Below are 12,338 nucleotides of genomic sequence, written 5' to 3' on the forward strand. Positions count from 1 at the left end.
GCAGCTGAACGTCTCCAAAACCAAGGAGATGTGAATAGACTTCGGGAGGTCCAGGCCCTCTGCTCAGCAGCCAATCTCCATCGAGGGGGTCGATGTCGAGGTTGTCAAATCCTACAGATCCCTAGGTGTGCACCTGGACGATAGGCTGGACTGGTCAGTGAACACTGACTCTCTCTACAGGAAGGCACAGAGCAGACTGTACTTCCTCAGAAGGCTCGAGTCTTTCAACATCTGCCAGAAACTCCTGCTGTGATGTTCTACCAGTCTGTGGTAGCCAGCATTCTCTTTTAAGCTGTAGTGTGTTGGGGAGGCAGCATCAGCTAGAGGGATGCTGGACGACTGGCAGGCTGGTGAGAAAAGCTGGTTCTGTGCTGGGATTAGAGCTGGAGTCCTTAACACCACTGGCATCATGGACAATGTTCACCACCCTCTGCACAGCACCATCACCAGGCAGAGGAGCTCTGCCTGGTTCACTTCTTCTTTCATACAGATGGGCCTAGCGGTTAATAGCATTAAGCCACACTATGCTAAGCTTGGGGAACTGAGGACGGCTTCCACATTGTGAAAACAGAGATACTAGAAATGAATAGAAATAACCAAATCTGCAAATACTAGAAAGGAGATTAAAAGCATTGAAATCATAAACTCTGAAGATTTGGTCATAAATGTTTAGTTGCAAACTAAGAATCCTACTCTACTCCTAACAACAATGACATCTAAATTTTAAAGACTTTTTTTTCCCTTCTTCAGAACTGAACTCCTACCGTAACTACCCTAAAAACTGATTTCTGTCTCATAAAGAATGTCCTGGAATATCAAACATACGAGAAATCATAACATGGAATTCAATAAACATCATCCCTGGATACGATTAATTTTGCAGAACCTGTAAAATCCATTGTTAAATTCAGTTCATGTTTTTTTCCGGTGGAACGTGTCCCAAGTGACGAAGTGAAACATTTGTGTAGGATAAGGTGTTCTGCCTGAAAGATTTACGATTTGCACTTTAATTGCCGTGGAACAAATTTGGGATAGTATTCTCTCTCCTGTGTGAATGCGCTGGTGTTTTTTGAGAGTACTCTGTCTAGTAAAACTCCTCCCACAGTCTGAGCAGTGATACGGTTTCACTCCTGTGTGAATGCGCTGGTGTTTTTGAGATTACTCTGTTTAGTAAAACTCTTGACAGAGTGATGATGTTTCTCCATGTCAGGACTTGGCTTTATCTGTCAGTTAAATGTATCAAACAATTTCTGTGTGTTCTGGAGATTCTTCAGGACGGATTCTGCTTCACCTCTTTCAGCAGTTTAACTTTGCTCTTAGTTAAATATGAATTTCAGAAGAATATTTTTTATTTCTGGAAAACGCAAAAAAAATAATAATAAAAGCAGGTCAATAAACTGAATTGAATTGCCTGAATCAGTTACACTATACAGACAAAACTACTGGGACAGCTTCATATTACCATAAAAGCTTTTGTACTTTTATCTCATTCTAAGTGAGCGATGTTACCTTTCAATCTCAAGCTTTGAGGCGTGCCGAAAAAACGACACACATTTGTTCGAATCACTGTGCCGATGCTTGATTCGTTGTACATTGATCACGTGACCAATGATGTCCGATGCCTTTTCCTTTACACCAATTTATAAAAGATTCCTGATTTTTTTTTTACAACTCAGTTAATTATTTTTCACATTAGCTTTAGACTAACAGTGATATGCACTCTTGAGTTCAATATGTGGTTTTTTTTGTATATGTAAAACAAAATCCTTTAAATATAAAAACACAAAAGAACATTTTGTGAGAAATGTAAATTTAATTGTGTTTTTACCAAGAAAAACTGCAGCTCCACATCAATGGCTTAACTGATTTGGTTACTAAATCAATATAGCAGACACGGTGGCGAATCACAGCATCGGGTTAAAGCCCAACGTCATCTGCAGAGCCAGAGAGCAGCAGAACCTCTACACCAGCAGATTCAGAGCAGTAGCTCCAAGACCTGCTGCAGTTTTACAGAAGCTAGCGTTACCCACAATTCCATCATCTCTATATCGATGTTGTATATGCTTGAGAAAGATTGAACTCTCTAACCGACTCTTTCCTTTATCTTATGTTCTAGAAATGAGATAATATTACTTTTTTTCAGACAAGGGACCGAAAGACATAAATCCTTGGGTTTTACAGATTGAGTTGGTCGGTGACGAGGCAGAGAGCACAGGACAAGATTGTCTAACGTTCTCTCTCACAAGCAAACCGGGGTTCTTGTTAATTATTTTAGCATAATAAATGTTATTTTATACAATATACAGTATGAGTGGAGACTTATTTCATGCATCTACATACCATCACAGCTCCAGATATGACATTTTAGTTAGCTCAATCATAAAAAATGTGTTTGTATCTTTAACATAAAATATGAAAAAAAAATATGGATGGATGTCGGACAATGCAGCGTCTACTCATGTCTGAAATGGCCACACTCTCATTTAGGAAGAAGTGCAGACAAGTTTCTATTTAAATTAAAATAACAAACTATGTCCTGGCTTGGTGAAGGTATTCGCAGTAGTGTTTAACTGTGTCATGTTTACCTACCGGTTAAAAACGTTGGTAACATTAGCCAGCTAGATAACATTATCTACTTGGGTTAAAAAAGCACTGGGAATATTGACTAGCTAGATAACATTATCTACTTGGGTTAAAAAAAAGCACTGGGATCATTGGCTAGCTAGATAACAGCTGCGGTCCAATCTGAAGGGAGCTGCCTAGGTAGTCATTGCCTTCAAAGGCAGCTCCCTCGTTCGGCAGCATTTTCACCCATAAGGGATCTTATAAGGCAGCGCGTTCGGGACACGCTCTGGAGTCAGCATACGTCATCACGTCTAGCGCGCTGTGCCCGTGAGCTTGTTTATAAATAACTAAAGTTAATGATCACTTACCTCGGGATAAATCTCAATGCAGCGGCAGCTATTTCTCTTTTACTCATCCAAATATTACAGATATTTAAATATTCATGATTTACTTTAATTATACACTTTTCCTCACTTCATTCTCAGAGTATGGTCAGTTTTATGTATGCTTTTATTTTATTTTTGATTAGATGCTTTGTAGAAATGCATGAGTAATGAAACCATAATATAATCAATATTTTGTATGAGCCAGAGCTAAATTATCAAACTAAGCTACGTTTCACACAATAGTACATTCATACACAGTCAGCTAATTTTTATTATATCTTTATCTTTTAGTTGCATAAAACACATGATTCATAAACTTTATTTTTTTTTTATTTACCCATACCCACTAGTTGAGATGTGATACTACAATAAGCATAGTGACAATAAACACACAGCAAGCAAAAATAATAATGTTAAGAGAGAAAACTTTATTACATTCAAAGAAAAAAATATATATTCATAAAGGGAGCTAACGCTGCCTCCAGCCGGTCTGACCAGAGTTCACCTTCCCCGGCCCACGTTCATCCCTGTGGAAAAAATAAATCTGAATTAGTAACAGCGGTTTATGGAGAACACGCTCATAATTACACTATTTACACAGTAAATCACTCAGTTACAGGTAACTCTAGTTATTCCCTCTAACAATTAAACTATTTACACATTAAATCACTGAATTACAGGTTATTCTACAGTGTTACACTATTTACACAGTAAATCACTTAGATATACGTAACAGTGACTTAAAACAGTTAAAACTTTTTACACTGGACGGCCAGGGTGTCTTTGTTTCCTAGCGGGGGTTTCCTCAGCGCTGCAGCAGCGTTTGGTACTCTGTAAGTCGGCTAGATGCGTGTTAGCTTACCCGGTAAATTAGCGCGATAAGCTAACGGTAGCTTCCGCCGGTCAGGTCTTACATTAAATGAAGTACAGGCGAAAACAACGATGGAAAACAACTTAAAACAGTCTAAAATATGCTAGTTTGATAAACCCACGCAGCGTTGAGTGGAAATACAGGAGGGAATTACTTACATTTGTACAGAAACTCCCTCGCAGTGCCGGCTCCGTCCGCCATGTTTTTAAATCTGAGCGCTGGAACTCTGAGCTGGTGAAATGCATCATGGGATTGCCTTCGCCGTGAAGGATACATCTCACGCTGCCTTCAGAATCGGGGTAAAATAAGGCAGCTGCCCAGGTAGGCAGCACATGCCACCTTCCGAATGGGACAGTCCTTTTCTCGGGAGCGCGCTTATGCTGCCTGAAAATGCTGCCTAGTTGGGCAGCTCCCTTCAGATTGGACCGCAGCTAACATTAGCTATTTGCTTAAAAGCACTGGGAACATAAGCCAGCTAGATAAAATTAGATACTTAGGTTAAAAAAGCAGTGGGAACATTGGCTAGCTAGATAACATTAGATACTGGTTAAAAAGCACTGGGAACATTGGCTAGCTAGATAACATTAGATACTTGGTTAAAAAAGCACTATGCACATTGGCTAGCTAGATAACATTAGATACTGGTTAAAAAAGCACTGGGAACATTGGCTAGCTAAATAACATTATATACTGGTTAAAAAAGCATTGGGCACATTGGCTAGCTAGATAACATTAGATACTGGTTAAAAAAGCACTCGGCACATTGGCTAACTAGATAACATTTAGATACTTGGTTAAAAAAGCACTGGGAACATTGGCTAGCTAGATAACATTAGATACTGGTTAAAAAGCACTGGTAACATTGGCTACCTAGATAACATTAGATACTGGTTAAAAAGCACTGGTAACATTGGCTAACTTAATAACATTAGATACTTGTGCAGGACCCTTAAAAATATCCTGTGTATTTGTATTTGTATTATTTTCTTAGTTTTTTTATTGTAAGTGTAAACGAACTCCATTTCCCAGGAGCCTTTTCTGTTTCGCGGGTTTTTCCTGCTGGTTTCCTGTTCAGCTCAGCCAATCATACGAGTGAAAAGCTCGACAGACATTTTTCTATCCAATCCGCGCCGAGTAAGGGCGGGACTAGGAGGGAGAGTGTGAGTGTCTGTGGGTGTGTGTTGGAGGAGAAGGAGAGAGAAAGTGAGGAGAGAAGTTGTGTTTAGACTCTCCGGAGCGCTTTTATTTACTTGTTATCCGCTCTATAACACAGTTACAGTGCTATTGTACTGTATAGTGCTCTAAACCGCAGCGTTCAGTTCAGTTTTACTGCGGAACCTCTGAAGAGGCAGTTCAGCCGGACTGTGGAGTAAAGGCGCTTCTCCGCGGACTGAGAGCTGCTGCTGCTGAGTTTCCTCGCGCCTGTCTGCAGCAGCTCGGCCGGACCTCGCGTGTGAGTTGAACACGGAGGGTGTTGTGATCTTCCCGGCGCTCGTGCACTGCGTCGTCTCCCGCTGTGAGTGCTGGGGACTGCTGCGCTCCTACCGGGAGCACCGTGAACCGGGAGTCTGTTGTCATGGCTACTGAGGACGCCATCTCCGTGAGCTCTGTGTGAACCGTGAGTAACTCCAATATGAGGTGTTTTAGCTCTTATTGGAGGTGTGTTTTCTCAGTTGAGGGTTTCATACGTATTGCTAAAACCAAGAGTTGTTTTATTTGGGTATTTTATTTTACTTTATTTTTATTAACCAGAGTTTAGAGGAAAACCGTGTTTTTTTGTGTTATTTGAGACCCGATCTGGGATTATTTTATTGTATTTTATTTCTCTTCATATAAATAAAGAGAAAAGTCTGAGAGTTAACTAAATAGCTCCACTTTTATTTTACTAAGTTACGTGTGTTTTGCTGTTTTCTTTTTAAAATATTGAAATGTTTATGTTATGGAGGTACCATTTTATTATTTAAGTGTTGGCATATTCAGCTAAAAGTTTATCTGGTTATTCTGAACCAGTATCAAGTTGAGGTGTAGGCCCCCCCTAAATTTATATTGGTGCCTTTAGGGAGGGGTTACACTTGGGTTAAAAAAAGCACTGGGCACATTGGCTAGCTAGATAACATTAGATATTTGGTTAAAAAACCGCTGACAACTTCAGCAAGGTAGGAAATGTTAACTACCAGTTAAAACGCTGTTAGTACTTTGTTCCCCTATTTTACATTAAACAGTTCTCTTTTTCTCTCTGCCAGTCTCGTTAAGGAAACACGTCAGCTTCCACTGTAGATAAACACTTAACCATTATTCCAACATAAAAAAATCACATCATAAAACATTTTACTATTGCTAACACTTTAAAAAATCTTTGCATTGAAAGCTGTGTGGAGCACGCACCACTTCTTTTTATGTACCACGAACGATATAGAAAAATATTGAATAACAAGAATACAGCTACTTACATTAATTTTGAAGGTAAGTTAAGGTTTTAGCCACTTTTACCTAGCCAATGCTATCTAGCTACCTAAGCTATCGGGCAGTTCCAAACAATAAAATACTATTAGCAGCCTGAATGTCTTAAACACATTAAATTTGTTTTTTACATTAAAGTTTTTGTTGTTGTTGTACAGTCTAAATGTTAGGATAATGTCCAAGCTGTCCTTAATGGTTAATCCTTTCCTTTATAATTAACTTTAGCTGTTAGGTGTGGTATTGGTAACAAAACTGTCATTTTACAAGCTAATTGTTGCTAATGCTACTGCCTTAATGGTGGAAAAATCTGGAAATCTAAGTTTACTGTAAATAAACAGAAGCGCTTTACACACCAAAATAAACAGTTTTCAGGGAGAAATCTGTGTAGATGAACATGTAGTTCAGCTGATTCTGCTCTTCCTCCGGCACTCCAGCTACAGACCCCGGAAGAGTTATGTAGAGCCCCTCCTCCGCTATTGACCGTTTCAGAGGAATATTTATGAGCATAGGAAGTGTGACGTAGCTGTTCTTAGAACACTTCGGTTTAGCGGTAAACAGCGTTCAAAACAGTGGACGTAACTTTTAAATTTAACATGAATGCAAACTTCACCTAATCTGAGAGTCACAAACGTTGAAAATCAGGTCAAATTGTTCTTTAAACAAGTAAACTATGGAGGACCAAAAATGACATAAGTATAATTAAATACACATATAAATATCTAAATAAATAAATGAAAAATAAATTAATGTTGAAAATAATAAATATATAATTAAATGCACAATCTGAATGAATGAATAAATAAATATATAAATAAATAAATACATGCACAAATAATTGTATAAGTATAAATATTTCTTCTTTATATATTTAGTTATTTATTCATTTATATGTGCATTTATGTCAACATTTATTTATTTCAACATTTATTTACTTATACATGTCATTTTTTGGTCCTCCAGAGTAAACATGCCTGCTTTCGTTTTTCACACTGCTAACCTGCCATGCAGTTAAAGTGTCCGCTCACAACTTCTCCCTCCTTCTTATCTATAAATCATGCAGAGTACGTGTTGGATAGCATTTGACTTGCTCCAACCTCAAAATACACTATAGTGATGCTTCTCTACTACAGGAACAAATATTTCCAACTTTTCCACTGAGAAAGTAATTATATGCGTCCAAACTGCGGTGCGCTTTCACTGCCTCTCTGGTGTAAACACACTCCGTTTCAACAAGGTAGTGATACACATCTGGGTAGGTCACCTCTGGCAAGCGTTTTTAATCAGAGGAAAAAACTTCCCTCTTAAATCCTTATCAAAAGGATCAGGAAAAGAGGTCTGATCACTTTTTTTCTAATTTCTGACTAGAGCGTGTTTGCTCTGTGTTATAAGCGCTCTCATTCTGACAGCTGTATACTTGAAAATAGCACCACCTGAAGCGTGAAGGAACAGACATGTTCAGTAGCTTTGTTATTGTTTTCCTCATTGAAACGGTCTATATCACATTATACCCTCTCACCGCTAGAGGGAGCCCGCGAGGGAGTCCTCAATGCATGGAGCTGAATGGAGCTAAACAGCTAAAACTGTCATTTAAAACACTGTATAACTGCTTCTATGGGGTTTTTCTTTAATTTTACAAAGTAGAACAAAGTATTTCACTAAAATAGGAAAGAAAACGTACCTCTGTATTTCTATTTTCTACAACTAATGTTTTTTATTCAGTAGATTTACTAGCATTACTGATGCTGGAGTTACACACAGAGCTCCTTTAAAATGATTAAAACTGCAGTTTAAAAGCTTTAATAATTATCTCCGCGGTGATGAAATAGTTATAGTTGTTCTGTTTTGAGGAAATGAGTAAAATTTTTATTCTATAAAGTATCAAACATCTATAAATTATTATTTTGCTAAAAGTAATAATTTGTAAATGTTTAATACTTTTTAGAATAAAATTGTACTCATTTCCTCAGACATTGTCGCATGGCTTGAGATTCAGAGCAGATTCTGAAGTGAGTTTTTTTCCTCTGTAGAGACTCTCTGATTGCTTCTGTACAACTCCAACAAACAGCACTTACTAATTACTAAAGATCAGTGCTGTTGTGACATTGATTCCGGTAGAAAATTTTTAAATCTAAATTTTATTCAAAATATTATGGTTACATTTTCTTTACATTTACCTTCTTGATGTCCTGCAGATTCTTGAAAAGGAGATCGTACTGCATCTTGTTTGTTGCTCACCTTGTCTAAAGTCTTACTATTTATGTATTCTGAAATCTTTCCATAAATTGAGGTCATTCACAGCTCCTCCCTGTAAAATCACTCTCTGACATCACAATGGATCATCCTGATTTCTGTATAAAAGGGTACTTCACACTTGTAAAAGCATTTGAAAATTCATATGCAAATGTTTTAAACTAATAATTATAAAATAAAAAGCAATTGTTTGAGTTTTTGTTAATAGGATGGTAAAAACTTGTTCGAAACAGCCCAGCAAGCATTCTCATTCTACTACAAAATATTATCCAATTTAGACAGAACTTTTTATACACGTTATAGGAAGAAGTTACTGATGTTGAGACTATTTGGGCCAGATTATATCTGGTTCTGTGTAGAAATATAAGACCTGGTTGCTTGAGTCACTTAATCCTCCTATTATGTTTGGGGTCAATTTGATCCCATTCAATGTTTAACGCATTTATGTAAGCAGTTAATCTCATTTTATTTACCTCATATTTGTTGACTTTTTCTAATTCAATGGGGACAACTGGGTAAACATAAAATTAATGGGATGTTTTTTGTGTCTTGTTCACATTTTGTATACATTGGTGTTGTTTGGGGTCAATTTGACCCCACGCAATTTTAGCTTTATAAAACGAATATCAAATATCAGAATTTGACACACATTCGTGATGTGAAGGTCATCAAGAACCACTAACAATTCACGCAGAAAACATAATTCTCATGAGAACTTGATATTTCTTTTTCTGTGGAGGAAAATATTGTTCCTACAAACATATTGTTTACACAACATAGTGGAAATGCAGAGATATAAAAGGTTTCACAGCAGCTTCTAAACCAGTTCTCTATGTGGTCTGTCTCTCTTTTTCTGCTCTCTCTACTGAAAATGACTGACTGATGAGATCTTAATAAAGTCAGCAATATGGGATGAATGGAACAAGTAGGATCTTCTTCTTTACAATCCAGACTCTCATGTGACTGAGCATGAATTTCTGCTTGTTTGTTTTTTTCCTGTGGTCAAATTGGCCCCAAACATAATACTTGTTACTATTCTTGATAACATACAATCTTTTTCATTCTAAATGTTTTTTTTAAGAAACGTTTTAAATGGCTATTCAAGTAGTCAACAAACAAATATAGCACATGACAATCTTGGGTAAAATGTTATTAATATATAATAATTTTCTGTAGGTCAAATTGACCCCAAACATAAAAGTTGTTAGTAAATTTGAAGGTAACAGGAGGATTAATACTACGCCAACAAATAGAACTTACCAAATTTTACTCAAAGGTCAGAACTATTGTTAAAGTAGAAATTGTGACATTTCCTTTCAACACTTTCTTTGATACAAAGATCCATTAGAACTAAGAAATCTTCAGGATTCTTTCAATATGTAAGAGTACACCAAGAAACCCTATGTTAACAAGTGATTCTTAATATCATAGTTCTATTGGTATATCAGGGATTCTTGAGACAATGGGTTTTTAATTTCTAAAAATAAAATGTTGATTTTTTCAAAATATATTTATATATTATAGTTGGCCCAGGTGTTGTCCTTTAGATGCTTTGAAATTCAATCTCCCAGGTTTAATATTTTTAACATTTTTTCATGTTTGATGGACAAGCCTGGGATTTTGTCAACACCATGAGACACAAAGAAACATAAAAATATGTATTTTGAATAAACTTATTGCAATTATTTTAACTACTGGATGATATGTTAATCTGAGTTATTCAATTAATGTTTTTAAACTAATACTATTACTTTAAAAAATATATATTATCAAGCTGCCGATTATTATAACTGGGGAAATATACATTCACCCATTTAGTTTTTAATCTCAAAAACAAACAATGATAGTCAGCAACACAGAAATTACAAATTTATTTAGAACAAGAAATGTTTTTATTGAGCTAATATGAGACAATGTAATAAAATGTCTTTTTAAAAACAAAAATGAACAGAAAACTCATCTTATGGAGTTGACGAGCTGTTGACAGTGTTGAGGCGTTAGAAGAGAACTGGAGATAACTTCATTTAACATGACCACTGAACTTCAAAAACTCAACTTATCAACTGTAACATTTCAGGATAAAAGGATATTTAATATCAATCCTTATTTTTTGCACTCGCACCCAATTTAAAAACAGGAACTTGGCAGTAGGCATATCAGATCTCTTGAACAGTCCATAAACTCATCAAATATACAGATCATGGAGAAAAACATTAAGAATGTTCATTAATTCAGCCTTTGGAAATGGAAAGAAAAATCTTGAACTCATCTTATATCATGGCATGAATTTAAACACCTGGCAACAACTGATTGAAAAGGTCCTCATTACAAAATTTCTTACGGAGTTGACGTCTGACGGAGTCTTACGGAGTTGACGAAATCTTTAATTTTTTATCATAACACGTGATTTCTTTGCAGAAGCCATCTTGTTTATCACCAGCTGCTCGTGGCCTCAACAATAAAGTTAGATTAAACTTTTATTTCTAACTAAAATCACATAAACCTTGAATTTTATCGAACATGGTGTTGACACTATATGGTTGTGACATAGCTGGTTTTGTAAGAGAAGATAATTAAGGAAAAATATGAGAAATATTTACTTACTAGAGCAGTGGCCTCAGGGCACGTCCACCAAACAGGAAGTGAAAAAGTGGTTCTTAGAGTGTGATTTGGCCAATATAATGCCTGTTTTTTTGCATTTTTAGAAAAATCTTATGGTGATGACAGAAACTCCGGACACGATTTTAATCATGTAATGTACATAAATATACATTTTTAATTTTTAATTCACATTTTGTGGTATAAATAAGTTCTTATTTCATTGTTTAATCTAATTATTTGACGTTTTTAAAGAACATTTTAAGAATTACAATGAGTTTGATCTCCCGGACATCTTTTGTCCCTCATCTCAAGAATCACTGATATAATATAATGAAATCATGTAGTTCTGATTCATATGATTACTGATAATGAACCAAATAAGATGAGGTTTTACTTAATTGAACAATAGGACCATTTTAACCACCCCAAAGAGAAGCACTTAGTCCTTGTATTAAATAATCAATGCTTCAATTTGTGATGGTCACCACAGATATTCAAACAATTTTGTACTGACAAAATTTACCATGTAAGTTAACACCAAAAATTTACACTAAATTGATACAACTTTTATAACACTGTGTAATAAATGCTAAAATTGTACCAGATGGCTTTGACTCACTGTTGATGGTAAACTTGTTTTTACCATTCTATCAACAAACAAACTCAATTAATTCATTTAAAACTGATATTTGCATATGAAGTTTTAAATTATTTTACACGTGTGAAGTACCCTTCTATATAGAAATCAGAATGGTCCATTGTGATGTCAGAGAGTGATTTTACAGGGAGGAGCTGTGAATGACCTCAATTTATGGAAAGCTTTCAGAATACAGAAATAGTAAGACTTTAAACAAGGTGAGCAACAAACAAGATCTGCTGCAGTACGATCTCCTTTTCAGGAATCTGCAGGACTGCAAGAAGGTAAATGCAAAGAAAATGTTACCATATTATTTTAAATGAAATTTAGATTTAAAAAAAGTGTCTACTGGAATCAATGTCAGAATTGGTACTCAAACAACGGCACTGATCTTTCCACAGTAGTTAGTAAGTGCTATTTGTTGGGGTAGTTTGAAGTGACTAACAACGAAATACATTTTTCTGATAAACTGGTGCACATTTCTATCTCTGAGTGTCACTGTAACTGTAGCCATTACCTAAATTGAAATGTAACAAGTTGGGGCATCCCTTGAAGCATTGATTATTTA

The 12,338-nt window shown here is 36.0% G+C and overlaps 5 protein-coding genes across 5 annotated transcripts in view; 4 read left to right on the top strand and 1 right to left on the bottom strand.

The window, feature by feature from the left end:
* Nucleotides 1-12,338, bottom strand: part of LOC125780501 (zinc finger protein 239-like) — a 1,096,042-nt gene that overhangs the window by 551,585 nt on the left and 532,119 nt on the right.
* The window catches only part of LOC111188532 (zinc finger protein 239-like), a 193,828-nt gene that overhangs the window by 177,246 nt on the left and 4,244 nt on the right, over nt 1-12,338 (top strand). The gene's annotated exons all lie outside the window — the stretch shown is intronic.
* The window catches only part of LOC125801459 (zinc finger protein 239-like), a 193,757-nt gene that overhangs the window by 177,175 nt on the left and 4,244 nt on the right, over nt 1-12,338 (top strand). The gene's annotated exons all lie outside the window — the stretch shown is intronic.
* Nucleotides 1-12,338, top strand: part of LOC125801264 (gastrula zinc finger protein XlCGF26.1-like) — a 212,196-nt gene that overhangs the window by 51,272 nt on the left and 148,586 nt on the right. The gene's annotated exons all lie outside the window — the stretch shown is intronic.
* Nucleotides 5,304-12,338, top strand: part of LOC125801297 (zinc finger protein 665-like) — a 326,993-nt gene continuing 319,958 nt past the window's right edge. Inside the window, exon 1 of the mRNA XM_049477788.1 lies at nt 5,304-5,440. The gene's annotated coding sequence lies outside the window, so the exon portion shown is untranslated. The remainder of the gene's footprint in view (nt 5,441-12,338) is intronic.

Source organism: Astyanax mexicanus, chromosome 4, assembly GCF_023375975.1.
Source record: "Astyanax mexicanus isolate ESR-SI-001 chromosome 4, AstMex3_surface, whole genome shotgun sequence".
NCBI classification, from domain to species: Eukaryota; Metazoa; Chordata; class Actinopteri; order Characiformes; family Acestrorhamphidae; genus Astyanax; species Astyanax mexicanus.